General features: G+C 40.0%; 1 protein-coding gene across 1 annotated transcript in view; it reads right to left on the bottom strand.

Annotated features, from left to right (window-relative positions):
- Aanat (arylalkylamine N-acetyltransferase) overlaps positions 1-26,782 on the bottom strand; it is a 99,249-nt gene extending 72,467 nt beyond the window's left edge. Inside the window, exon 1 of the mRNA XM_089734734.1 lies at positions 26,635-26,782. The gene's annotated coding sequence lies outside the window, so the exon portion shown is untranslated. The remainder of the gene's footprint in view (positions 1-26,634) is intronic.
- Between the last annotated feature and the right edge of the window lie 575 nt (positions 26,783-27,357).

Here is a 27,357-nt window from a genome sequence, read left to right as displayed (position 1 = left end):
TTTACGGAACATGTGGTACAAAGTACCATCAAAGTTCTTCCATGGACCCACCACCGTGACTGTTCGAACGATTTTCGTCTCTATTGCATTTTAATAAAGTATTTTCAAGAAGTCCGGTGCATTTGTATCAAGTAATGCAACTGTGCCGGTGTTCAAATCCCGCAAGCAGCTTTTAATTTTTCTAATGAAATACGTAATTAACAAATGTTCACTATTGACTTCCACGGTGAAGGAATATTAAGTATATCATGCAAATAATAATAACATCGTGCATTGAAAATAAAACCCGCACACTATAATTTGCGTAATTACTGGTGGTAGGACGTCTTGTGAGTCCGCACGAGTAGGTGCCACCACCCTGTCTATTTCTGCCGTGAAGCAGTAATGCGTTTCGGTTTGAAAGGCCAGCCGTTTTACAGTAGAAACTGAGACCTTAGAGCTCATGTCTCAAGGTGGGCTGGCAGTATTTACGTTGTAGATGTTTAAGGGGTATCGGTAACCACAGAACACCAGACGGGCCGTGAGCTCGTCCAACCATCTAAGTAATGAAAAAAAATTACTTCCGCAATGAAGGAATTATTACATCGTGTAGTAAAATTCAAATACATAAGAGAAGAAGAAGGGTCGTCGTACCCCCTCACGGGGGCACGGAACGGGCCTCGGGGCAAACCCCACTACCCGGGCTGAAACTCCCTACCACATAGGGCAGGGGTGACGTAGATGCAGGGAGGACTTTGGGTAAGGTACGCTGTTCGCAGCGTGGACGGCTGCATAGCATCGACAAAATGATATATAAATAAACATAATACGATGGGCTGGTCTGATAACGGCTCGATACCCGTGGAGGAGTCACCCCGGCGCCGGCCGCTGTCCTCTGCTTCCTAATTGTATTTTTTTTTTTTTTTCCCTTACAACTAACTACACAACTAACTAAACTAACTAAAAACTAACTACTCTACTATATACATAAGCCAGGACAACAGTCAGCAACCGTGGGGCCCGCCACCGGCCCCATGCCGCGGCCCCACCTCTACAAACTAGAGGAGGGGCGGCGACACTAGTTTGGCGCTCACCCGATAAGGGCTCCCCAGAAGGGGAAGACCGTTGCGGGGAGGGACCGATATAATCACTCCCCATAAGGGGGAGTGGTCCACCCAACGGGGGTGGGAAATGGGTCCCCATAAGGGGGCACCCCAACGATGTGGGGGGAAATGACGAATGTGGACAGCTCAGTTCCATGGGGGCACTCATTATGAGCACTCCCATATCACTCCGATTAAGCCGACTATCTTACCATAGCCGGGGGTTCCAGAAGCTCCCTTGGTATCGCCAGACCATCAGGTGGTCTAGCGTGCAAGGGAGCTAAATTGTGGAGATGCTCGTGGGGTCCACCGTCAGCCCGCTCGTAAAGATTACGAGCTAGCCTCCGGATGAACTCCTCGAGCGACTCCACATCCAGATCCCGGGCGATTACGGCATTACTGACGTAACGCCCTGCTCCGACTATCGTGCGAAGAGCCAGATTCTGCTGGGCCTGTAACTTCACCCGCGTGACCTGCGGGATGAGGTGATACCAGGCCGCAGCTGCGTACGTGATACGGGAACGGACATACGTCTTATAAATGCCGAGCTTAGTCCTGACCGGCAACCTGGAGGCCAACACCGGCCGGAGGAGGAATCTTGCGTAGCGAGCCGCCGCCAACGCCGACATGGCGTGGGCGGTCATCCTCAAACTCCGGTCGATATCGACCCCCAAGTACCGGACGCTGGATCTAAACTCGACATTAGCGCCACGGAGACTGAGCTGTCCCGGGACGACTCTTGTGCGGACCGGACCGAAGAGGATAGCCGCGGTCTTCCCCACGTTGACCGCGACCCTCCATCGGTCCAGCCACTGGGGCAGTAAGTCCAATAACCTCTGCATCCTCGAAATGGCCGCAGAGGGGAAGTTGGATGAGGCGAAGTAGGCGCTGTCGTCGGCAAACAGCGCCAACTTCACGTCGACTTCCCACGCTTCGAGGTTGCCCTCGAGCGTGGGAATGTCGTTGGTGTAGAGAGCGTAGAGGAATGGTGCCAGGACGCTCCCCTGCGGAACTCCGGCCGTGACTGGGCGCACCGACGACTTGGCGCCCTCGACCGCGACAAGGAAGGATCTTCCCTCCAGGTACGACCCCAGCAGTTGCACGTAGGCGTGCTGGAGGTCCGCGTTCTGCAACAGCTTGTAGATCAGTCCCGCATGCCAGACACGGTCGAAGGCCTTCTCGATGTCGAGAAAGACTGCGGCCGTGTACTGGCGCGCGTTGGACCGATCCGCCAAGTGATGCATAACGCGGACCAATTGCAGCGTTGTCGAGTGACCGCTACGAAACCCGAATTGCTCGGGTCTGAGAAGGATGTGCGGCGACACCCTTCTCAGCAGCAGCCGCTCGAACAACTTGCCCACGTGCGACAGCAGCGTGATCGGACGGTAACTGGAGGGATTTCTCCTGTCCTTGCCAATTTCCAAATTCCCGGGAAGTGTCCTGTGGACAGAATGGAGTTGAATAGCCGTGTCATATATGACACGACCGTTTCAGGGAAGTGGAAAAAGGCGAGGGAGGGAATACCGTCCTCGCCCGGCGCCTTGCGCCTCTTCATCCGCTTGATGATGAGGCGCAATTCGCTGGGAGTGATGAGATCACCATCTCCCAACGGTGGCACCGGGGAGGAGAGTAGGCTTGCTACGCTCTCTTCCACCGATTGGTGGAATGCGGCCTCTGAGGGTGCAGAGTCATTAGGAGCGAACTGCCGCTCCAGCATTTCGGCCAGGATGTCGGCGCGGGCCTGAGCCGAGAAGCATCGGTTGCCCCTCTCGTCCACGAGTGGACAAGTCGGGGCAGGCCGATTTGAGAGCTGGCGACAAAGCCAGTGGAGGGATACTGAGGAGGGGTCCTCGCGGGCCTCCTCGATCCTCTCCTGCCAGGCATAGCCCCGAAAGGTGCTAATCTTTGTCGCCAGCTCCGCTTCCAGCTCATTAAGCTCGCGCTTTATCCTGGGACAACGAGTTGTCGCCCAGAGCCTCCTCAAGCCCCTCTTCCGGCGAATAATCGCCTTCAGATGGGCCGGGAGTATACCTTTGGGCCCGCCGCTGGGCACAAGAGTCGTCGCCTGGTCGATCGCTCTCCTGATGGAGTCAACAAGGCGGGTTGCCGCGTCGTCGACCCCATCAGGGGTGCTGGGGTCCTGAATCACGGGAAGGTCGACTAGTCGTCTCTTAAAGAGCTCCCAGTCGACCTTCGGTCGTAGGGGCGAGGTCGCAACCCGGGTGAGCCCCATTCCCAGTGTCACCAGGATAGGGAGATGTGGGGTACCCAGGTCGTACAGTGCCTCGATCGTTACGGGGCACCGTAGCCTCTTGTGCACACACACATCCAGCACATCGGGCTGATAGCGCGCGGCGGTCGGGATGTGTGTGGGTTCGTCGGGGCCGACCACAGAGTAGTCGCCCCTATCGGCATCTTCTAGCAGCCGCCTGCCCACTGCTGAGTTAAGTCGGGAGCCCCACGCGACGTGCTTCGCGTTGAGGTCCCCGACCAGCAGAGCTGGGCGGCTGTCGTGATTCAGGGCCCGTCTTATGTCCTCAGGATGAAATTCAGGCCCCGGGGGTCTATACGCGGCATAAATCCGCATATCTCCCCCCGAGGTGTGTACCCTCACACCGACTGACCTTGTCGATGTGAAGGAGAGCAAATCCAACTGATCATGCACCACGTCCCGCCTGACGAGGGCCGCAGTGCCCCTGAACGGCCGCCCGGCAGGGGTAAGCTCGTCACGCCGGTACATGAAGTAGCTGGGAATCCTGAACGCATCCTGAGGACGTAGCTTGGTCTCGCCCAGGAGCACAACCTCTGGGTTATACTCCCGGGCGAGAACAAGCAGGTCGTTCTTTCGGGACTTTATCCCGTCGGGGTTCCAATAAATGATGCGCAGCTCCTGGCTAGCCATTGAACTGCGCAATCATTCGGTAGAACCCCGACAGGAGCGCCCCGAAGGGACTGGCTCCCGAGGCGATCTCACGGATTACTCCGGAGATCACCTCGGACAATTTCTCCCACAGCGTGAGCAGCCATGCAGCAAAGCCGGCAGGCTGGGAGGCCTGTCGACCGCTGCGGCGCTCGCGCTGAGGGCGGGGGGGAAGGGGGGGCTGGCTGTTCAGATTAAAGTTGTCTTCGGCCAGATGGGCCGATGGCAATGGCAGATTGGAGTTCGATGTTTGGGCAGTAGGGGAGGCCTCGTTGACCTCCATTGTCTCAACGACAATTTGGGATTGTTCGAGAGGTACAGCATCAGTCGCTCTGATGGCTTCCTCTCTCTCTCGTGCTCCTTTTTTTTTATCTTTTTTCTTTTGTTTTTTCTTTTTGTTCCTATTACTATTTTTTCCGGGTGCAGGACCGCCGGTCGGGCGAGGTGTAGGTGTGACACCAGCGGTAGTGCGACCACGAGGAACGGGAATAGGTTTATTTGTCCGCCGCGGCCGGTTGGCCTGCGCCATCAACGTGGTCGCTGACGGCTCAGCCTCCACTACCACGGCGGACGGAATGGAGTTTCGAGGGGGAGGGGCCGGGGGAAGGGAAGATTTCCCTTTCCCCTTCCCCTTCCCCCTTAATTTGGGAAGTACAGCCGGAGGAGCTGCACCCCCGGCTCGAGGCACCGGTGGCGCAGGAGGAGGGACGGTGACTCCCATCATCCTGGCCCGTTTGCGGAAGACCGCACACCGTCTGTCGACGGCGACGTGGTCCTTCCCACAATTGGCGCAGGAGAATGGGCCGTCCCTCGGCCTCGGGCATTCCGCTACAATGTGCTCTCCGGCACACCTTACGCAGCGGACCGCGCGATGGCAGTTGTAGGATGCGTGTCCGAAGGCCTGGCAGCGATGACACTGCGCGGGCCCTCGGGTTGGACGCCATCCCTCAACTGTCACCCCCGGCAAGTACAACAGTTCGTTGACTGCGTACAAGCGGGCGAGGTCTTCAAATACATAAAAATATTGATTTGGTTATTCATTGGTGGTAAGGTGAGCCCGCACAGGTTAGTACCACCACCCTGCCCATTTTTGCCGCAAACCAATCATGCGCTCTGGCTTAAAGAGTGGGACAGTCGTCACACTACAATATTAGGACTTATACCTCAAGTATCAAGGTTTATATTCATGTGATGACGTCTACCGAGTCTGATAGCCGCTTAACACCAGGTGGGCCGTGAGCTCTTTCTTCGAGCAGAGTAATAAAAAAGTGACAAAATGTCGAAGAATCGTTTTCCGCATCATTAAAGAAATTATATCACAACAACAACTTGTAAAACACGGAACTGAAAACGATTAAGAGATCATTTCGGAGACGTCATAACTCGGAGTGCGTTCAAAAAGGTTTTGCAAAGATTCTCAAAAAAGGTTCAGAAAAATAAAATATATAATATACGTCGTGACATTGAAACAAAACATTTACTTGTAGGTATTTATTGCACGTGTTTTGTAGACAGTTTTCACGTAGCATTAAAAACCAGAAGTTTAATATAGTAGTAGGTCAGCTCTTAATTCCTCAGTGGCTGGGTATCCGTAAACTATCATCACCAAGCGATAAAAACTAGCTTAACTATTCAAACTATCTTAACTAACTACAAATACCATTCAAGTTATAAATTTTTTGATTTGATATTTTGCGCCATTTTTTTCGATATAAATAGAATAATTGTATTAAATGACTAATGACTATGAAATTATTGACTCGGTGATGGTGTATTAGCGCCACTGATTATTGCGCCGAGGTTCGTGGGTTCGATTCCCACCTCGGGCAAACACTCGTTTTTTTATTTATTGCATAGTTGGGTGTACTAGCTCACAGCCCACCTGATGCTAAGTGGTTACCGGAGCCCATAGACATCTTCAACGTAAATGCCGCCACCCACCTTGAGATATAAGTTCTAAGGTCTCAGTATAGTAACAACGGCTGCCCCGCCCTTCAAACGCATTACTGCTTCACGGCAGAAACAGGCAGGGTGGGGGTACCCACCCGTGCATCCTACCACCAGTAAAACTCGTGTGATTAGCAAGTTTGTTTGCTCTTTGTCTTTTTTTTTATTGCTTAGATGGGTAGACGAGTTCACAGCCCACCTGGTGTTAAGTGGTTACTGAAGCCATATACATCTACGACGTAAATGCGCCACCCACCTTGAGATATAAGTTCTAAGGTCTCAAGTATAGTTACAACGGCTGCCCCACCCTTCAAACCGAAACGCATTACTGCTTCACGGCAGAAATAGGTTGGGTGGTGGTACCTACCCGCGCGGACTCACAAGAGGTCCTACCACCAGTTGGCTGGGTGTTTATTATCTAGATATGTATATATTCAAACGTATATAAGTATGTATGTCAGTATCTGGTACCAATAACACAGGAAATCCTAAATTCCCCAAATTAAGGATTCCGATGGCCATGCGTGATTTGTTCTCCGTTATTATTAATTATCGTAAAAAATATGTATAAAATATGTAGAGAAAATATGTATAATTATAAAAATATTTTCACTTTCACGATTAACTTTTGTTAACCTATTGCCAACGAGCCGAGTCTTGGTTAAGTCTTTGTTAATTTCTATTATAATTAAATAAGTCTAAATTGGCAACCCCGAATTCTGACCACTTAATTTCTGACGTATAATGAAACTTTATTTCGAACACAGAAAAAAAAAACAGAAAAGTGTTTTGTAAATAAATGTCAAATTCGTATAATTTCAAAAAAGCAATTCCTCATTGACTAATTAAACACATTTCCATTGATTCCACTTAAAGTTTAAATTCCTAGCTGTCATGCGTTCTTGCCATACTATATAATATCAAGTACGCCTTTTACTTTTTTTTTTTCAATTAAATGCACAGGTAACTTTTATCCGTCTTCAAAAATGAAAGACGTTTTCAATTCAACTCTTTTTATCTGAGACCTTTGATGATTCCTTTTTATTTGAAAGCTGTTACTTTCCGTGTGATCCTATTTAAATTTTATAAAGACGTGACCGCTTAGTTTTCGAGCTATCGTTAACAATGCATATTAATTGTACTTGACTTTGACTATATTAATGATGTTCTCATTTTTTATGTTAAAGTAGATATTCATTTTCATGATTTATATATAATGAAAGACCGATCGCTTGTCTTCTTTTATTATTACAGAATTATTATTAATTATTACAGAACTATCTTAAGATTATTACAGAACATACCACATCGGAGTTCACTATAGAGGCGTTTTATATCTAAACGTGACATTTATTCGTTTAATTAAAGTTAAAAAACGATCGAAATTTAAACGAAAAGCATTCTTGCTGAGAAATATCTATACTAATACTAATGTATATACATAAAAATGAATTGCTGTTCGTTAGTCTCGCTAAAACTCGAGAACGGCTGGACCGATTTGGCTAATTTTGTTCTGGAATTATTTGTGAAAGTCCAGAGAAGGTTTAAGAGGTAGATAAATATGAAAATGCTCGGAATTAAATAAAAATAACAATTTCGTTTTTCCTTTGATCTGTCCCCCGTCGGACGGATTCCTTTAAAAATTTAGGTCTCTTATTTCTCGATTGAGGCACTACGAAGTCTGGCGGGTCAGCTAGTAATATATAAATCTACAGTGTTTTTTACGGATGTTCCGTTATAACTACTGAACCATGCATCCGATTGACTTGAAACTTGGTATCCATGTAGAAAAAACATGTACTTAATGGATAGGCTAATATTTGTATGAGTGTTGGACTCCCTAATAATAATGACAATAAATAATAATGTTCAATTTAAATGCCCATCGAAGCGGGCGAGTACGGCTAGTTTTTTATAAGTAAATACTTTAACAAATCATAAATGACCTTTACGATAAGGTAATACTGTTATACATACATAAACAAAATGAATAAAAGCGGTCCTACGTTTAATAGTTGGACCAGGATGGAGGTTCCTGATGTGGTCTCTAGCAACAACTTGCATACAGGACTAAAAATAAATACTCTTTGAAGAAGTTTTTTTATTTTTTTTATTGCTTAGATTGGTGGACGAGCTCACAGCCCACCTGGTGTTAATTGGTTACTGGAGCCCATAGACATCTACAACGTAAATGCGCCACCCACATTGAGATATAAGTTTTAAGGTCTCAACATAGTTACAACGGCTGCCCCACCCTTCAAACCGAAACGCATTACTGCTTCACGGCAGAAATAGGCAGGGCGGTGGTACCTACCCGCGCGGACTCACAACAGGTCCTACCACCAGTCAATATATAAAAATATAGTGAAACGATACAATAGATGAAATATACGATTTATATTGAAATAGCTTCAGTCGTACCTAAATGACGGTACTAAGAGAAAAACCACCAAAAAAAATAAACTTCAAAGTTGGAATTGAATCGGATGATCGACAGGCAAACGTATACGGTCACGAACAAATAAACAAACAATTATTCATTTCATACATTTTATTATGCAAATAAGACCTAGATAGTTTTTATTACACGTATATTATAAGTCCAATTAAATAGACGTGAACGGCATTGTGGTGTGTAGCAAGTTGATATACCTCTAGGTCATCTAAATCAGTTAAAATATCATTAAAGCATAAATCTTGTTTAGCGGTTTTTTTTAAACTATTACTTGTTATTTATTAATCAGTAGATAGCCAAACTGGCTGAGTTGGCATGTTCGAACGATATATGCGCTCTCTATTCGCGATTTGAAATAACATTTTTCCCACTTGGTTTTTTTAGGACATAGTGATTACTGGTATTTTGGAAGCCTTTTCAACTACACCAGGACAGGGGGGTGAACACGGGCTCAGCCAGGACGGGTGGAATTTGATAACAATTGCCCAAGCGCCTTCGAAGGTGACCCGGTCCGGCGTGAAACTCAGTAAGCTGATGTGTGGGTTAGATTTCCCGTTTAACTATATATAACTATAAGGTGGGTGGCACATTTACGTTGTGGATGTCTATAGGCTCCAGTAACACTTAACACCAGGTGGGCTGTGAGCTCGTGCACTCATCTAAGCAATAAAAAAAAACTCTTTGACAAGTTTGACTTAGGTTACGCATTGCCTTATCGAAGTACCTTTCCGACGCCGACTTCAGTCATTTTCTGATAGTTTCGAGCCCCATATCGTCGTGACGATCGAACGCATTTATTATTGACTTAAAGTTAAATATCGTGTGTGATATTTGGTGAAACTGAGTCTTCTGAGCTGGCATTGACGAATGGAATTTCTATCTAATTAGCATTTTAATTACAATAGGATTTAAAAAAAAAAGACTCCTGTACTGAATTATTTTTACGAATTGTGTAGATTTTGCTTTATTTATCTGCCTTAGATTACTTTAGGGGCTTTATTCGATAATGTGGGTGAACACGCACACGGCCCACACATAGCAAATAGACAGTATGAAGTAAATGACGCCACGCACCTTGAAAAATGAGGTCAAACTCTCAATGTATTATGCTAGTCTCAGCCCTTATTTGATTTCCTGACGTAAATATAAACAGTGTAAAATCATATCTTTTGTTCATTTTATGACTTGACATTTCTTTATGTACAAGCAATCTATTGATTTACACGCTTTTATTAGCTTTTTTTTAATTGCTTAAATGGGTGGACGAGCTTACAGCTCACCTGGTGCTAAGTGGTACTGGAGCCCATATACATCTACAATGTAAATGCGCCACCCACCTTGAGATATAAGTTCTAAGGTCTCAGTATAGTTACAACGGCTACCCCGCCCTTCAAACCGAAACGCATTACTGCTTCACGGCAGAAATAGGCGGGGTGGTGGTGCCCACCCGCGCGGACTCACAAGAGGTCCTACCACCAGTATTCTACACATCTGACCTGCAGGGTCTTACCGGCATTGCCTCTACATTTCTATGATACAATCCAACGGTAGAGAAAGCCCCGATCCTGATGAAGATGTAAACTCTTCTGGGCAACAAGCAATCCTCCACAAAACAAAGCTTAGGGCCTTAAAGTCACTATTGGTACTATTTATAACTATTTATGCGACAAAATTCAAATAAATAAGTACCGTAGAGGGGGGGGGGATCGGAAGGGACCCTTTCCAAATCCAACACAAATTTTCAATGGTTTTTCTTAGGGTAATACCAATAAAATTGAGATTAAAATGTTTCCGGAGGCTTAAATTTTTATTTACGATGCGTTATTATACATAGTTCATTAGAAAATATACACAAAAACTGAAAAAACTAGCTTGACCCGATTCACCTTGGCTTTGGGGTGAACCAGGTTACGTACGGGGACAATAGAGTTTTTCGATAGGGCTGGCACTATTTAGTTGTTAGGTAGCTACCTAACTTTAGGTAATTAACTTTTTAATATCTTTAATGAGTTACAAAACTTTGATGACTAAATTAAACTATTTAATATTCTTAAGCACTAAATAAAACTCATATTCAGTTCAACAAAGTTTAATCTAACAACTCAACAAAAGTATTGTGACATCCCAGATTTATTCCTATTCTAACTCTAGTCTCTATTCCCCTCAATCTACTGTCCTGGCACTTTAGTTGCGTAAACTTATACATTTTATTTACACAGCCCGTAAAGCTTAAACCTACCTATTAGAAGCACGGAAGCTTCAAACTGAAAACATACAGGTTTGAAACTATTTAAAGAGACATTTGTCGGTTTTGAAATAGTTAAAACTTCGGTTTAAAACTACTTTTAACTGATAATATCAAAATTAGGATCAAATTTACGATATTTTTTCTATTAGTAGTCCTAAAAATCCCTATACATGAAAAAAGTTTTCTAAAGATTTCTTCCGCATTAAAAATTACATAATATACAATTAAATTTTACTAAATAATTATACTATCATACATTAAAATTGTGAATTCTATATTAATCAAACCTGATTTCAAATAATAAATACATCATGTAAATTTTCAAGGCACGCGATCTTCAATTCGTGTACTATAAAAATTATTTAAAAACAATCAAACAATTTTTGTGTTGTCTGCAGAATAAAATCTAAAACTATCTGACTCTCAGACATGTTTTACTTCCTAAATCGTGTATGTATTTACTATGAAAGATAAATTAACTATATTATTTAATTATGTTTTTATTTATCTTTGTCTTGTTATTATAACTAACGTTTGGTTCAATGCGAAATGTCAAACATCAGTGCGTTTGAGTGGAGATACTACGGAACTTGTATGATTTTTGAATTTTTTTATTGCTTAGATATGTGGACGAGCTTACAGCCCATCTGGTGTTAAGTGGTTACTGGAGCCCATGGACATCTACAACGTAAATGCGGCACACACCTTGAGATATAAGGTCTAAGGTCTCAGTATAGTTATAACGGCGTAGGCGGTATAGGCTTCACGGCAGAAATAGGCAGGGCGGTGGTACCTACCCGCGCGGACTCACAAGGTGTCCTACCACCAGTAATTACGCAAATTATAATATTGCGGGTTTGATTTTTATTACATGATGTTATTCCTTCACCGTAGAAGTTAATCGTGAACATTTATTAAGTACGTATTTCATTAGAAAAATTGGTACCCGGTTGCGGGATTCGAACACCGTTGCGATACGAATGCACCGGACTTCTTATCCTTTAGGCCACGACGACTTTAGATATCGTCGGCGGTGCTATCTGTTATCCAGAAGTGGACTAAAACTGGAAGCAGTCTTCAAGGACAAGCATCCTCATTGAAGTATGCTAGTGAACCTGAGACATCGGCAGGATTCGAAATACGGTAAAACCGCTGCATACACTGATTGAATTAATTGCTGGCGTATTAACACCGTCAGCTGTTCAGTTCCCTCATCGATAAGCAATAGATCACGTGGAATATGTACTTAATAAATAGTGGCCTCTCATCTATTCGTCTATTCCGCGAGCAGTGTCCTGCTCACTTATTTTTCTATTGCTCTTATAGGCAGACGAGCATACGGCACACCTGATGGTGAGTGGTTACCTCGCCCATGGACTTGAGCAATGCCAGGGGCAAGCCGGCCGGGCCAAGCCACTGCCTACCGTTAAGTACTCTCCACAAGTATCGTTTGAAGAAGGATATGTCATAGTCACTGCCACTTTTACTTTCTTTTCATTTCTTAACTAACCTCACAGAAAAGTTCCAAAGATAGCCCCATGCCCCATAGCCCCATGTATTTTCATCAATTTTTCGACTCGGTTTAGGAAAATTAGCTAATTGCCTAATTTTTTTCTCCCTCATTTGTATGTATATTGTTACGCCGGTAAGAGTAGCGCCACCTGTCGTCGAACATCAGATGACGCGAAATCAAAAGAACTAGTAAAATCGAGAACGCTCGAGAAGTGCAGCGCCATCTATTATCACATAGCGGAAACAGATATCGAAACGACAGGCTTTATGGAGTGTTCTCGATAATTCTAGGGGTATCATAACAACTATAAAAGCATTTGCAGAGATGACACGAAGGCAGTTAGGCAACGGATCTACCACCCCAGCGCGCAACAATATCTACATAATATATCTATCTATATGCGATAAAGTAGATAAGTTATAAATAATTAAACTTGGCAAAATTTAAAAACAATTTCAAACGATATATGTACTTATGTATGTATGTCGAATTGACTCTTAACGTAAAAACCCTGCAATGTGGATTATGTACTTGTTATGAAATGTAAAAAATTCTCAACGCACCAGAATCCGCGTTCATATCCGTTTCGATGCTATGCAAATTTTATCTTCCTATATCAAACGGTACTAATTAAATATTTAAATATTGCATACATCCGAACCGGTAAATGCGTTATGTAGTAGTCGATAAATACATTATAAACTAGCTGACCCGGCAGACTTCGAGGTGCCTCAATCGATAAATAAAAGACCTAAACTTTTGTATAAAATAAACTTAAAACAAACAAAAGGAATCCGTCCGACGACATCAAAGAAAAAACAAAGTTGTTTGTTTTTCTATAATTCCGAGCATTTTCATATTTATTCATTCCTTCCTTCCTATTTATTCCTTCTCTGGACTTCCACGAATAATTCAAGACCAAAATCAACCAAATCGGTCGAGCCGTTCTCGAGTTTTAGCGAGACTAACGAACAGCAATAAATTTTTATTTAAAGAGATAGAAGAGAGATATAGATAGAATAGATATATATATATATGTATATATAGATTTAATTATCTGGCTAATTAGTGTCGATGAAGCTCTTTATACGTGGAGGATATTTCCAATGAACCGACTTTTAGGCCTGCGACAGATTTAAAGCCTAATTGTAGCGGCTTGGTACTAACTTTACAAATAATATTTTGCTGCAACGTAATTCTCGTAACAGAGTATGCTAAATACTGTATTTAATTCAATATATTGGAATGTATTATATTATGTTGCAGGGAAACTTGGAAAACCGATTTTGTTTGTTATTTCAACATATCCATCTTTGTACGTACTTTGTTTTTATTTTATTCATAAATAGCATTGCTAAATTTATTATTAAAGCTTGACCAACTTAAATGTAAGGGCTTAATCTCACACTGTTATAACTGACTAGCTGTACCCGTCCGCTTTGCTGGCCATTTAAAATTACTTATTATTATTTCTTATCCACACAAAGATTCTCGTCATTAAGGCCCCCGAAATTGATGTAGGGAGACCAACACTCATATAAATATTAGCCTATCCATTAAGTACATGTATTTTCTACATGGATACCAAGTTTCAAGTCAACCGGATGCATGGTTCAGTAGTTATAGCGGAACATCCGTAAAAACCACTGTAGATTTATATATTAGTATGGATTACAGTAAACAATGAAATTCTTTGGGTAGTACAATGTTAATTAGTAGAAAATTAACAATGACTTAAATGTAGACAAATTTGTATTTTTAAAAAACCAGTGAAGTGTGAAAGCAATGAGGCTTAATCACTAGCGTATCGAAATTCATTAGTAACATTCTTCGTGTACTTTGGTGACGCTACCGAGATCGTCTATGTGTGATTGCACCGTACATTAATTAAAATTATCCTGGTACTGACGTATTAGAAGCCTGCAGGGATAATTATTTACCTATATTTCTATTCTGTTTGTTGAGTCTCTATATTGGGCAAGGATTAATAAGACACGTGCTCAATTAAGTGACTAACGTATATTGGGATTACAACCTACGTGCTATCGTCAACCCGACAATCCCGAGACTGACGTAGCATCACTGCAATATAATTATCGCTAGCGCATACATATTATTATTAGTTGCTATGGGGACATTTGTGGTCCGTACATGTTCTATTCTTCACTTATTTCTGTATAATAGAGCGGTCAACTCCTCGTGTCAAGATGGGCATTCAAGTGGTTATGTTTATGGACTCTGCACGTTACATCGCTTTAACGGTAGCAGCGGCTTAGCTCTGCCCCTGGCATTGCTGACGACCACGGGCGGCGGTAACCACTCACCATCAGTAGGGCCGTATGCTCATCTGCCTACAAGGACAATAAACACCAAATGGACTGTGAGCTCGGTCACCAAAATTTTCAATAAAAACCAAAATATATTTCATTATTCGGCGCTTATTTAGGTTTTATATTAATCTTCAAATCATTTTCCAAATCATTTTCCTACCTACTTCCAGTCCTAATCTTAGTTCTTTTCAGATCATTAGTGTAAATGGCTCACGGCCCATCTAGTATTAAGCTACCACAGCATCACGCAGAGAACAACATCTTTGAGCTATGAAGTCGAAGACCCGTGTACAACGGTCGTTCAATCAGTCATCAAGCTACGAAATCATACTTTAATTACTAGTGGCAAATAGTGCCATCAGCACGCGGCTTAGTACTGATGCCCTTACTATTTTTTTTAAATATAACCTAAAATTTAGAGTTTCAAGCAATTCATCTTCCTGTGATATCATGAAAGAAGGACATTGAAACGTAATGAAATTCAAAGTCTCATTAATAATTACTAGCGAACGGTTTATGAAAGGGGCCATATATCATGTCAGGATTCAACTAACCGCGACCCTGAATTTTTGATTTAATTAAAAGTATATGTAGATAAATAGATATGTACCAGATCTACGTAGTAAATTTTATTGCTCTTTACAAAACCGATCTAATCCGATAGCGCTCGCTGGATTATGTATATACAAATAAATTTTTTATAGTTATTTTTTATTATTTGCATATGTACTTCCCGTAGTTAAAATTTTGTTTCTAATTAGCTAAGATAACAAACGTTTGGTTTTTGTAGCATTGAGAGCAACAAAACTGAAGATGTTCGTTACGCGTATAGATACCTAATTTTGCGTTTGAATTTTATTAATAAAAATAATGTTACTTATTTCGTTAATTTATTTCACTTTAATTTCATTATCTATACTAATATTATAAAGAGGAAAGATTTGTTTGTTTGTTTGTATTGAATAGGCTCCGAAACTACTGAACCGATTTGAAAAAATCGTTCACTGTTTGGAAGCAACACTATTCCCGAGCGACATATTCTATATAATCTTTTTTGAAAAAAATTAGGGATCTTTACTAAAACTCCAATAATGTAACCCAAGGTGTAAAAAATGAACTAACCTATTCTTTACATCGCATGCCCTGCGAAAACTATTGATGATAGAATAAAAGAATGTACTACGACTTTGTAGAACTAATACTTTTTGTAATATAATTACAAAAAGTGTCACGACAGCATATGTCTAACTATGTAGTTATGCCGCAATAAGTGTTCTTTTATTTATAAAAATAAAACAACGTCAAATATCGTTGAAATTTTTGTTAAAGACCCGAGCGGAGCCGGAGCGGGCCGCTAGTCTTCTTATACTTCTGCATAGGTATGTGAATAGAAAACTGAAAATTGTGGAAAATTGTAAGCCATCATTGATGGACAAAAGCCAACTGGACCATAGATAAGTAAATGATAAGATTGTATTTAAAAAAAATAACATAAAATAAATCGGTAAATCAATCGGTAGGTAAAATATTCTAATGAAAAATAATATTGTATCTGGACATTTCCTTTAATTAGATGCTCCGCTTAATAAATTTTAATATCAAGAGTCTAATTTAATTAGTTAATAATAAATTTTGGCAGTTAAATTTGCAACTGTTTGGTATGTTACCGGAAGCAATCGTAAAGTTGGTTCTTTGAGTCTTCGAGGAAGGTTGTGTAGCTAAATCATTTGAAGAATTAAAAGGGTAGCCTCTTTAACCTACTTCTTGGAAGGGGTTCTCAATTCGACTGTATTTTGTGACCTCAGAACTTTGATGATTACTTTTTATTTGAAAGCTAGTGCTTCTTATGTGTCCCAATTAAATTAACCTTGCCCGAAAATAAAAATAAAATGGAGACGTGATCTCCGTGACGTGGTCTTTTTTATGATTGAGGTATTACTGGTACCCGGCGACCTTTCCAGTTTCACCAGGACAGATGGGCGAGCAAAGGCGCAGCCAAGAGGGGTGGGATTTGCTAACAGCTGTTAGCAAATCCCACCCCTCTTGGCTACTACTTGGCTACCCGAGCGCCTCCAAAGAAACCTCAAGATTGGCTGCTTCGCGAATGAACCTACTACCAGATCGGAATCGCGACCCGCTGAGAAGACCCGGCGAGAAACTCAGCGGGCTGATGCTTATGTTAGGTTGTACGTAGAACTTTTTACCGAGTTCGACGAGTACGGTTACCGGGGTCCTTAAGTCTACTCCTAGTGTTAGAGCTAAAGGCGTCTAATGCAAGGGTTATTCGATCTGATAGATCCGTAAGGACGTGTCTAGGGCGTCGACGGTGACTGGCTCCTGCGTGATCAGGGTTCGAGAAGTCTTATTTCATATAAGCTCGTTCAGACATATAAACTTATATTTAAGAAATACCCTTTTGATTGGTAACATGAAATACAGGATGTTTTTCTTATATAAATTAATGCGTTTACCAAAAAAAAAACTGGCTACAAATAGTAAAGATAGGAAATCTCATCATTATAAATTAAAACGAGTAAGATAGTAAAGTAACTGTGGTATTTTATGGTGTCATTTATCGACATTTGAACATTAAGCACTGTCTGATTTTTTAGTAAGAAAATAATAATGCGTTCGAAATTAAAGCTTTAATTACAAAGTTGTAAGTTTACAAATGTATATTAATAATGACAATTAGAAAAAAAAACATGACATTTTCAAAATCATAATGATTGATAACTTGATTATATTGTGGTGTTGCATAAATGTGAATACATTAAGATTAATTATGAAACATTATCATAGTATTGCAGAATTTGCACACAACAGATTTTAGTATATTTTTTTTTTCAAATAAGTATTCAGTTGTATTCATTAGTTCCGTAAAATGAGTTAAAAGATCTGAAACCTTGCAATATATATGTTTTTATTATTATTTGTTAATCTATCAGCAATTTTTAATAACGAATTAGGATTAAGATTTAGAAATGCTTATAGTATTTTTTAAAAAAATGACCTAATAAGTCCTGGACGGAAATTTCCGAATTACTAAAAGCGTTACACAATATTATTATGTACTCTATAGTGTTCAAAGAACAAAAAAAAACATGTAAACATAAAAATTGGTAGATAAATGCAATAACCGGAAATTTTATACTTAGTCTGGCCATAAATACTGTTACAATTAAAAATAAACAAAATATTACATTTGAATTTGGAATCTGTCATTTTTATATGATTGCTCATTGAGTTTTTTCATTTTGGCGCCAATACATTGTACCATATTTTGCGATATTAAAATGGGGTGGGGTGATAAAGAGAACCGAATCGCTGTGATTGGATTACACAAAGTAGGTATGGAGCCAAATGCAATTTTTAAAACTCTTCATACGCTTGGTATTAGTAAAATGTTTGTGTACCGGGCTATTAATAGGTGCAATGAGACTTCCTCCGTTTGTGACAGAAAAAGATCTGGTCGTCCACGTAGTGTTCGTACAAAAAAGGTGGTCAAAGCAGTAAGGGAAAGAATTCGAAGAAATCCTGTCCGAAAGCAAAAGATTTTATCTCGGGAGATGAAGATAGCACCCAGAACCATGTCGCGTATTTTAAAACATGACTTAGGACTTGCAGCCTTTTTTTTTTTTATTGCCTTTGTAGGCAGACGAGCATACGGTCCACCTGATGGTAAGTGGTCACCGTCGCCCATGGACTTCAGCAATGCCAGGGGCAGAGCCAAACCGCTGCCTACCACTTAATACTCTCCACAAGCCTCGTTTGAAGAAGGACATTTCATAGCGCTCGGGAAACACCGTGGTGGGGAGCTCATTCCATAGCCGGATGGTACGTGGCAAAAAAGACCTCTGGAAACGCACTGTGGATGACCGCAGTGGCTCCAGGTAGTATGGATGAACTCTACTCCGGTGGCGGGCGGTGCGATGGTAAAAACGAGATGCCGGTATCATCTCAAACAATTCCTCAGAGCACTCCCCATGGAACATACGGTATCAGCCTATAAGCCTATCAGCCTATAAGAGACGTACTGGTTATTTCTTAACTGATAATTTAAAAGAAAATAGGGTGGTAAAATCGAAACAACTACTGAAGCGGTACGCAAAGGTAGGTCATAGAACATTTTTGTTTACGGATGAGAAAATTTTTACAATTGAGCAACATTTTAACAAACAAAATGACCGTATTTATGCTCAAAGTTCTAAGGAAGCTTCCCAATTAGTCGACAGAGTGCAACGTGGGCACTATCCGACTTCAGTGATGGTTTGGTGGGGTATTAGCTATGAAGGAGTGACTGAGCCATACTTTTGTGAAAAAGGTATCAAAACATCGGCACAAGTGTATCAAGATACCATTCTTGAGAAGGTAGTGAAGCCCCTTAACAACACCATGTTCAATAATTAAAAATGGGCCTTCCAGCAAGACTCGGCGCCAGGTCATAAAGCTTGGTCTACGCAGTCTTGGTTGGAAACGAACGTTTCGGACTTCATCAGAGCTGAAAACTGGCCGTCGTCTAGTCCCGATCTTAATCCACTGGATTATGATTTATGGTCAGTTTTAGTGAGTAAGGCTTGCTCTAAGCGCCATGATAATTTGGAGTCCCTAAAACAAACCGTACAATTGGCAGTGAAAATTTTTCCCATGGAAAGAGTGCGTGCTTCTATTGATAATTGGCCTCAACGTTTAAAGGACTGTATTGCAGCCAATGGAGACCACTTCGAATAAGCTTTTTATACTTTAAATTATTTTATATTTATGTATTAAACTAACACAATGTAAAAGTAATAAATGTTATTTGCAATAGAAATTGTTTTTTTTACTTTGTCTCAGTATTTAAGGCAAGACTAGGTATTTTCCATTGTACGAATGTCGAGAGCCATTTACTCGGAAACTTAAAAAGCTTCTTTTACCAAATTTGAACGATTTCCAAATTTATAATCAAGGACGGACTTCATACATATAAGTAAAGGATAATAAGTAAAGGATAAAATAGTATGTTGTGCACCAAGGGAGAAAAGTTGGACATCGCGGAAAAGTTGGACATGGCAAACACGCGGGATGAGATATCCTACTTTTTTCCCGCGGTGCACATACTATTTTTTCTCCTACCAGGCCGAAAGTTCGTGGAGTACCAAGCCGGGGTCCAGGGGCGAAACCCTGGCGGGGGGTTGAGGGCGGAGCCCCCCTCACTCATAAAAAAAAAACAATTTAACTGTTTTTCATTTTTTAAATAAACTACTACTAATTGAATAAGAATTGTCTGATGAATTCATCTTTGTTTAATACTTCACTATTAAATTTTATTGCCCTTTGTTTATTTCACTTTTACACTAAACACAATATTGCAAATTACCTGAGTACAACAATGGCGGAGAATTTTAGGTGCGTGAGAGCAGACGTAGACACTAACGCGCATGCGCACTTGTCAGTACCCAGGGAGAAAAAGATAGACTTTCTTCCCTGTACAGCGGGACGAAAACCGAACTTTCGGCGTAGGTAGGAGAAAAAAGTATTTAACGTATCATTGAAAATGTGTAACAATACACGCACAGGAACCGAAAATCACGCGTGAATGTTGCCATTAGGAAAACAACGAAGATAACCCATTGAGTTTCCCGCGGGATCTCCTTAGTGAGACGCGACCCGATCTAGTGGTAGATTCAGCGAAGCACTGATCTTAGCCTTCCACGTTCATAGTTAACACTCTCTTACCAACCTCATTGTCATTTCGTCCTTCATTAGCTACTGAGCTATGTATGTTAGAGGAAGTCTGAAAGTGGCACCTGTGACAGAGAAGTTGAGAAGTGCTCTTTTGGGTTGCTATGGACATATGATGAGACGAAATGACAATGAGGTTGGTAAGAGAGTGTTAACTATGAACGTGGACGGCTATAGAAGAAGAGTTAGACCTAAGAAATAATGGATGGATTCCGTGAAAGACAATATGTGTAAGAGAGGAGTGAGCGATGAAATAGTATATGATAGAGGAGTATGGAAGGAGAAAACATGTTGCCGATCTCAGGTGACTGGGAGAAGGTCGGAAGAATGGTGACTGGTCTTAACCAGTCATAAGCAAGGGCATACGTTAGCAAATTATTTCAGGCTGAACATCGTAAGCTGGCCCTTCAAACTACAGTCAGATAGGCAGGCAAAAAGAAGAAGAGAAGCCGTTAAATTATTTATGTTTTCGATATAGTGTAAGTCCCATTAAAACATAGTGCTCTCATTGCATTGCACACCCGTAACGCGGATGGCGAATGGCTTAAGTTTAGTTGCGTGAGGCAGCGCTTTCTTCTTTATAGCTTCTCCTACAATTTTCTCGTTTGTAGTGTAGTATAGGTTGGTAAGTAATGGATTGGTTCCATTTCTAAATATCACCCCATGACCTCACCACGAGGAGTAAAAATCTAAACCGTCAAAATCTTAGCTAAAAAAAACGGCGAAAAAACAACCGAAACACTACAATCATTTTTCGGCCGTGAGCCATGATGCTAGTAATGTAATTGTGTTTAAAGAAATATAAAATTAATGAAGCAACTTGTCAACACGATTGTATATTATTAAAAACTCATTGCATTGCGAATTAACTGACGTCTAATATAGTCCGTGTGTTTAATGAGTTAGGTTACTTAAATTATAAACCAAGTCAGGATTGCGATCAATTTTGATCTTGACATTTCGGTTTTTGATCTGCCCATGACAGTTTGTTACTTGTTATGTTTAGAAACATTTATTTTAACTAGTCATGTTCATATAGCATGATAAAACGATCTGTCTAAGTGGTTTATTAGAAAGTGGACATAAATGAATATGGTAGATTGTTTCAACACAGACGTTTTTGTTTTCTGAAATTATTTTCTTGTATTTATTTATTTTAACCATTTCATATTGGTTTTGATGAGAAAATTATTATAACAATAATAGATACAATATTAAATGCAATAATAAATACATTGATTACATTAATAGTCATCAGGCACACGTGACTATTGTTTTCAAAAAATACACCAAACCGAAAAAAATACCTTAATTATATTTTGAAAACTCGATAAAATTAATGAAATAAATTTAAAATTTATTGATAATGTTATTAATACAAAAGTAAGTATAAACAAAATAAATGTAAAAATTTTAAATAAATGCAAAATATTCAAACTCTCTAATTAGTGCGCGAAAACTCAGTCTCGTCAGAGTCCTGACGTGGACATTCCACGTAATCATCATCATTATCCTACCTTTCTCCCAGTCACCTGGGGTCGGCGCAACATGTTTTCTCCTTCCATACTCTTCTATCATATACCTTTTCTTCGCTCACTCCCCTCTTACCCATATCATCTTTCACGCAATCCATCCATTTCTTCATAGGTCTACCTCTTCCTCTGTATCCTTCCACATTCATAGTTAACATTCTCTTGCCAACCTCATTTTCATTTCGTCTCATATATACCGTACCAAACGTGCACTTCTCAACTTCTCTGTCACAGGTGCCACTTTCAGACTTCCTCTAACATATTCTACCCATTCTCGTTACTCCACACATCCATCGCAACATTCGCATCTCTGCTGCATGCAATCGCCTTTCACCCAAAGCCAGACCAAAGCCATTCCCAAGGAGGGTTGACGTCAGGCAGGCGGCCGGTCATAATATTTTTGCCAAAACTTAGAACAACATGAGAAGGACATTCCACGTAATACGTCTCATAATAGTGTCTTATAATATTCATGGACTTAATAGTTCTGCATAATGTTTGTATCTTATTTTAATATTGTTTTAATTGTGCAAAAAATCCGGAAATCATTTGACTTTAATGTACAAAATTGAACTTTTTTTATTGAATAATTAATGGGTGTAGTAGACTTATGCGTTGAATCAGTGTTTTCAATTAGAATAACCTAAGTATTCTGCGTGTCGAGTACATGTCGGAGAACAAATAAAAATAGATATGCGTTGCCAGGGGCTTTTTTGTAGGACTGTTTGAGATAAACATTTCCATTTTACATAATATATAATATAGTAAGTACAACAGTAAGTAACTACAACGGTTTTTGCGATACGCGCAAAAATAGCTCGCAAATGGCAGATTTTTTTTCTTCTTACATGACATTTATCGTTATATTTTCAATTATTCACACTATATTTTTATAAATTCTAGCCTATTTGTAAGCTTAGTGTCATATTTATTTACATCGAATCCACAGACCAAACAAAAAGTTTCAAGATTTTAGTTCTAATAATGACGATAATTCTATACAATCTTTCATGCCCCCCTTACAAACATTTTTGTGCATTAAAAAGTAACCTGTTTTCTTTCTCAGGCTCTAGACTATCTGTGTACTAAATGTCATTTAAATCAGTTCAGTAGTTTTGGCGTGAAAGCGTGACAGAAAGATAGACAAAGTTATTTTATTTTATTATATTCGCATTTAAAATATTAAGTATGGATAGTGTTGGTCATCATGCTTCTACCCCAAATTGTATACTAAGCATACTAAAGTACAATGTGATGCTCCATTAGTACTCTAGTATTGCAAGAGACTGGAACTTTCAAAATTTGTAAGAGTTTTGTCATTTCAAGATCATAAATTAATAAGTACAAAAGACATTTTTACAATATTACAAAAAGTTTTTAAAGAAAGAAACCTTCAAGTGCTTTTCGAAGTTGTTTTTTTTTTTTAATTCAAATTTCCTACTTAATTTGATTTTTATCATCATCGTGATCTTCAGCCTATAGTTGGCTTCTCTGACCCAGCTCTTGCCAGCCACCCTGCATAGATCGTCACTCCACCGAGCTTGAGGGCGACCTGCGCCACGTTTTTTTTTTATTGCTTAGATGGGTCTACGAGCTCACAGCCCACCTGGTGTTAAGTAGTTACTAGAGCCCATGGACATCTACAACGTAAATGCGCCACCCACCTTGAGATATAAGTTCTAAGATCTCAGTATAGTTACAACGGCTGCCCCACCCTTCAAACCGAAACGCATTACTGCTTCACGGCAGAAATAGGCAGGGCCACGTTTGCTGGTTCACTAACGATAAAATGTACCTTAATGTTTCGTAAATTGTTATGTTCTTTCCGTTCTTGTTTTTTTGAATGAGTGATTACTGGTGGCCAGAGGCCTTTCCAGTTTCACCACGACAGGTGGGCGAGCAAAGGCTCAACCAGGAGGGATGGATTTTGCTAACAGCTACCCGAGCGCTTCCAAAGGAAACTTATTAACTCAAGTGCAACTGCTTCGCGAATGAATCTACTAGTGGATCGGAATCAACCAGCTGAGAAGATCCGGCGAGAAACTTAGCGATCTGATGTTTAAGTTAGGTTGTACGTACGGTTGCGAGTACGGTTACTGGGACCCTAAGCCTGCTCCTAGTGTTAGAGCTGAAGGCGTCTAATGCAAAGAGATCCGGCTGAGAAGATCCGGCGAGTAATTCCGTTTATTTTAGTTCCACAGTAAGCTTATTTACTACAAGTAATGTATCAGAAATGCTTATTAGAGTTCTATTTATAATTCTCGGGACTAATCAATCTGATTCTCGAAGTATCCATCAAGTGTGAAATTGTTTTTTTAGTGACGTGCAAATTCTAAAGAAACTAATTGTATGCACAAAAAACGTGGGTACTATTTACTTGTGGATAAAAACACTTCAGGAAGACAAATCATTTGTTACTCAGCTAATTGTCGAGGTTGGAATTTATTCTAATTTAGTTTCGAGATAAAATGTGAACTTGAGACCTGAACTTGGCAACGGCGTGGCTCTGCGTCTGTCATTGTCGATATATTGCATGAGCGATAGTAATCATTCGTCATCGGGTGGAAATTGCATCTGGCAATAAACATAATACACAAACACACACAAAATAAACCTAGATCTTTTGAATGCATTGAGGAATTATAAAATAATAGTATTGTTTTTTTTATTATTCTGTGACAAAAACGAAGTTTGGAATCTTGGTTGACAAGTTACTAATTGTTAGTTCTTAGATACTCATGGTTACAGAGATAGTACCTTTAATATACGGATCTCAAAAGCATGTTTAATTATTGAATTAAAGGCATTTTTACTATAAATATCGCTATTATCTGAATTAATTACATTTTTACTCAACAACATGCATTCGTTTTTTCACGATCATGAGATTCAAAGTTATATTAAATTTTTGTGTTTTCTTTAAATTTTTTTATATTGCTTAGATGGGTGGACGACCTCACAGCCCACCTGGTGTTAAGTGGTTACTGGAGCCCATAGACCTCCACAACGTAAATGCGCCACCCACCTTGAGATACAAGTGCTAAGGTCTCAAGTATAGTTACAACGGCTGCCCCACCCTTCAAACCGAAACGCATTACTGCTTCACGGCAGAAATAGGCAGGGTGGTGGTACCTACCCGCGCGGACTCACAAGAGGTCCTACCACCAGTCATTACGCAAATTATAATTTTGCGGGTTTCATTTTTATTACACGATGTTATTCCTTCACCGCGGAAGTCAATCGTGAACATTTGTTGAGTACGTATTTCATTAGAAAAATTGGTACCCGCCTGCGGAATTCGAACACCGTTGCATCGCTTCAACACGAATGCACCGGACGTCTTATCCGTTAGGCCACGACGACTATAAAATAATTATTTACTTATTGTACAAAGCCTATCAACATATTGTTCTTTCTATAATCCACGTTTTTTTTATATCTATGTTTTCTTGACCGCTACAGATATAGCAAACGATTATTAACAAAAATGCATTAAGTCCGTAGTCTTAATAGTTGCGGCGTGAGTTAGACCAGTAATTTCTACACGACCTTGATCACGTTTCGATTATTTGTTGACATAACTATATGCATTGTAATTGTTTTGTTATCTGCGTTTCTAATCATTATAATATAATATACCACAATTCTGCTCATGCGCATCATCAGTCTACGATTCATCAGACGTCTAAGTTGATATGATACTGTATCGTAAAATTAATAAATCAATGCAATGTGAAGGGTTTAGGCATTACGCGTGAGCAACTGTTTTGGCCATTAGATAAGAGTAGAAATATTAATTATTTCTGATCATTTCCATGAACATGAGAAATTAGTTAAGATTTTTGCATACATTACATTAATCTTAGATACCTACTCGGCGTCAAAAACGGTCACATAAAACCTATAATTAGTATACCTATACTTAATTTAGCAAAAATATAGCTTAATATAATAAATATGTCTTGTACGAGTATATTACTATTATTCCTGTGTTTTTTTGTTCATAATCTATAAAATTTAATTAATAACTTTTATTTGAAACCAACCCTTATCGTAATATGAATAGTGTTGATAAATATTTGTTTTATCTTAAACATATTCAACGTGTTTTATGCAGCACATTAAAAAAAATGAGATCCAGTCCAGATATGATTCTAATAATATGATAAACGATACATCTTATTTATGGTAAGAAGGTAGGCGTTGTATTTGGTACGTAGGAGGTAATTTAGAATAAAGAAATAAATTCAGAATAGACCGGCCATTGAAATTGCTACTCATAAGGGATAGCTACGGAATATTTGAGAAAAAAATGTATAAAAAACACTAATTAACGTTCCAAATTTAGAAAATAATTCAAGTAAACCAATGCTTTTTGTTGAGATTATGAAATATAAGATAATTTTAATTCAAAACGGAATCACGTTTTCGCAGCAAATAAGACATTAAAAGCATCTCTCTGCTAAGGCTTTCATGATGATATTAACAACAGTATCCACATTGGGCAATCCTGCATCGTGGTTACTGATATCTACGTGTTATAATCATTATATAATAAAAATGAATTGCTGTTCGTTAGTCTCGCTAAAACTCGACAACGGCTGGACCGATTTGGCTAATTTTGGTCTTGAATGATTTACGGAAGTTCAGGGAAAGTTTAAAAGGTAAATATATATGAAAATGCTCGGAAATAAATAAAAATAACAATTTTGTTTTTCCTTTCATGTCGTCGGACGGATTCCTTTTGTTTGTTTTAAGTTTTTTTTATACAAAAGTTTAGGTATTTTATTTATCGATTAAGGCACTACGAGGTCTGCCGGGTCAGCTAGTTTGTTATATTTTAAAGTCGACCACATTATATTAAAATTAAAAAAAGAACTTACCTATTAGTGCAGAATAGTTGCTTGTAGAAACGAAGTAGCCTGCCTGTCTTGTTTATCCCACGGGAGACGCACGAATGATAACAGGACGAGAGGGTGTCTGACGGATATTCACAACCTGTCCCGTTTATTGCGTCCCATTACAAAATTACACTACACCCAATGAACTGTATTATGTACATATCTGACTATATTTATAAATGACTTTGATAAGTTACTCAAACAGACAGCAGACAATCGATCGAAAATTTAAAAGAGATCGAATATTCCAGAAAATGCAGAACGTAATAGATGCGAATAAGAATAATCCAGTATCTAATATGGTAGGTAGGTATCTAGTTAGAAATCGTCAGAAGATCGTTTCAGAACAGAACAGATCGTTTTACATATTGAAATAATATCATTGCCTCTCCGGCAGATATCAATGATTTGTTTTATTGCCGTAGACCCGAGCCCATAGTCAGCGCATCAAGAATGATGGCACCAATCTTGGGGCGTCAGGACAGTAGCCCTCCGAAGTCGAAACTTGTGATTGCTTGCAAAGATAATCATGTACTTACCGTCTTGGCTAAAATACGCTTTATTGAAGCCATATCTATACAGATTCAGAAAAATATTAATTGCTCTCGGGTAGAAAATACGAAAAGGCACAAAGCTTAACGTATGAGGTTAGGGCTTCACTTCAGAGTTTCATTTCTAAAGGAAATCTAACGATTTAAAGGTTAA

This window comes from Bombyx mandarina, chromosome 18 (assembly GCF_030267445.1).
Source record: "Bombyx mandarina strain Sakado chromosome 18, ASM3026744v2".
NCBI classification, from domain to species: Eukaryota; Metazoa; Arthropoda; class Insecta; order Lepidoptera; family Bombycidae; genus Bombyx; species Bombyx mandarina.
This window is presented reverse-complemented; position numbering and strand designations above follow the sequence as displayed.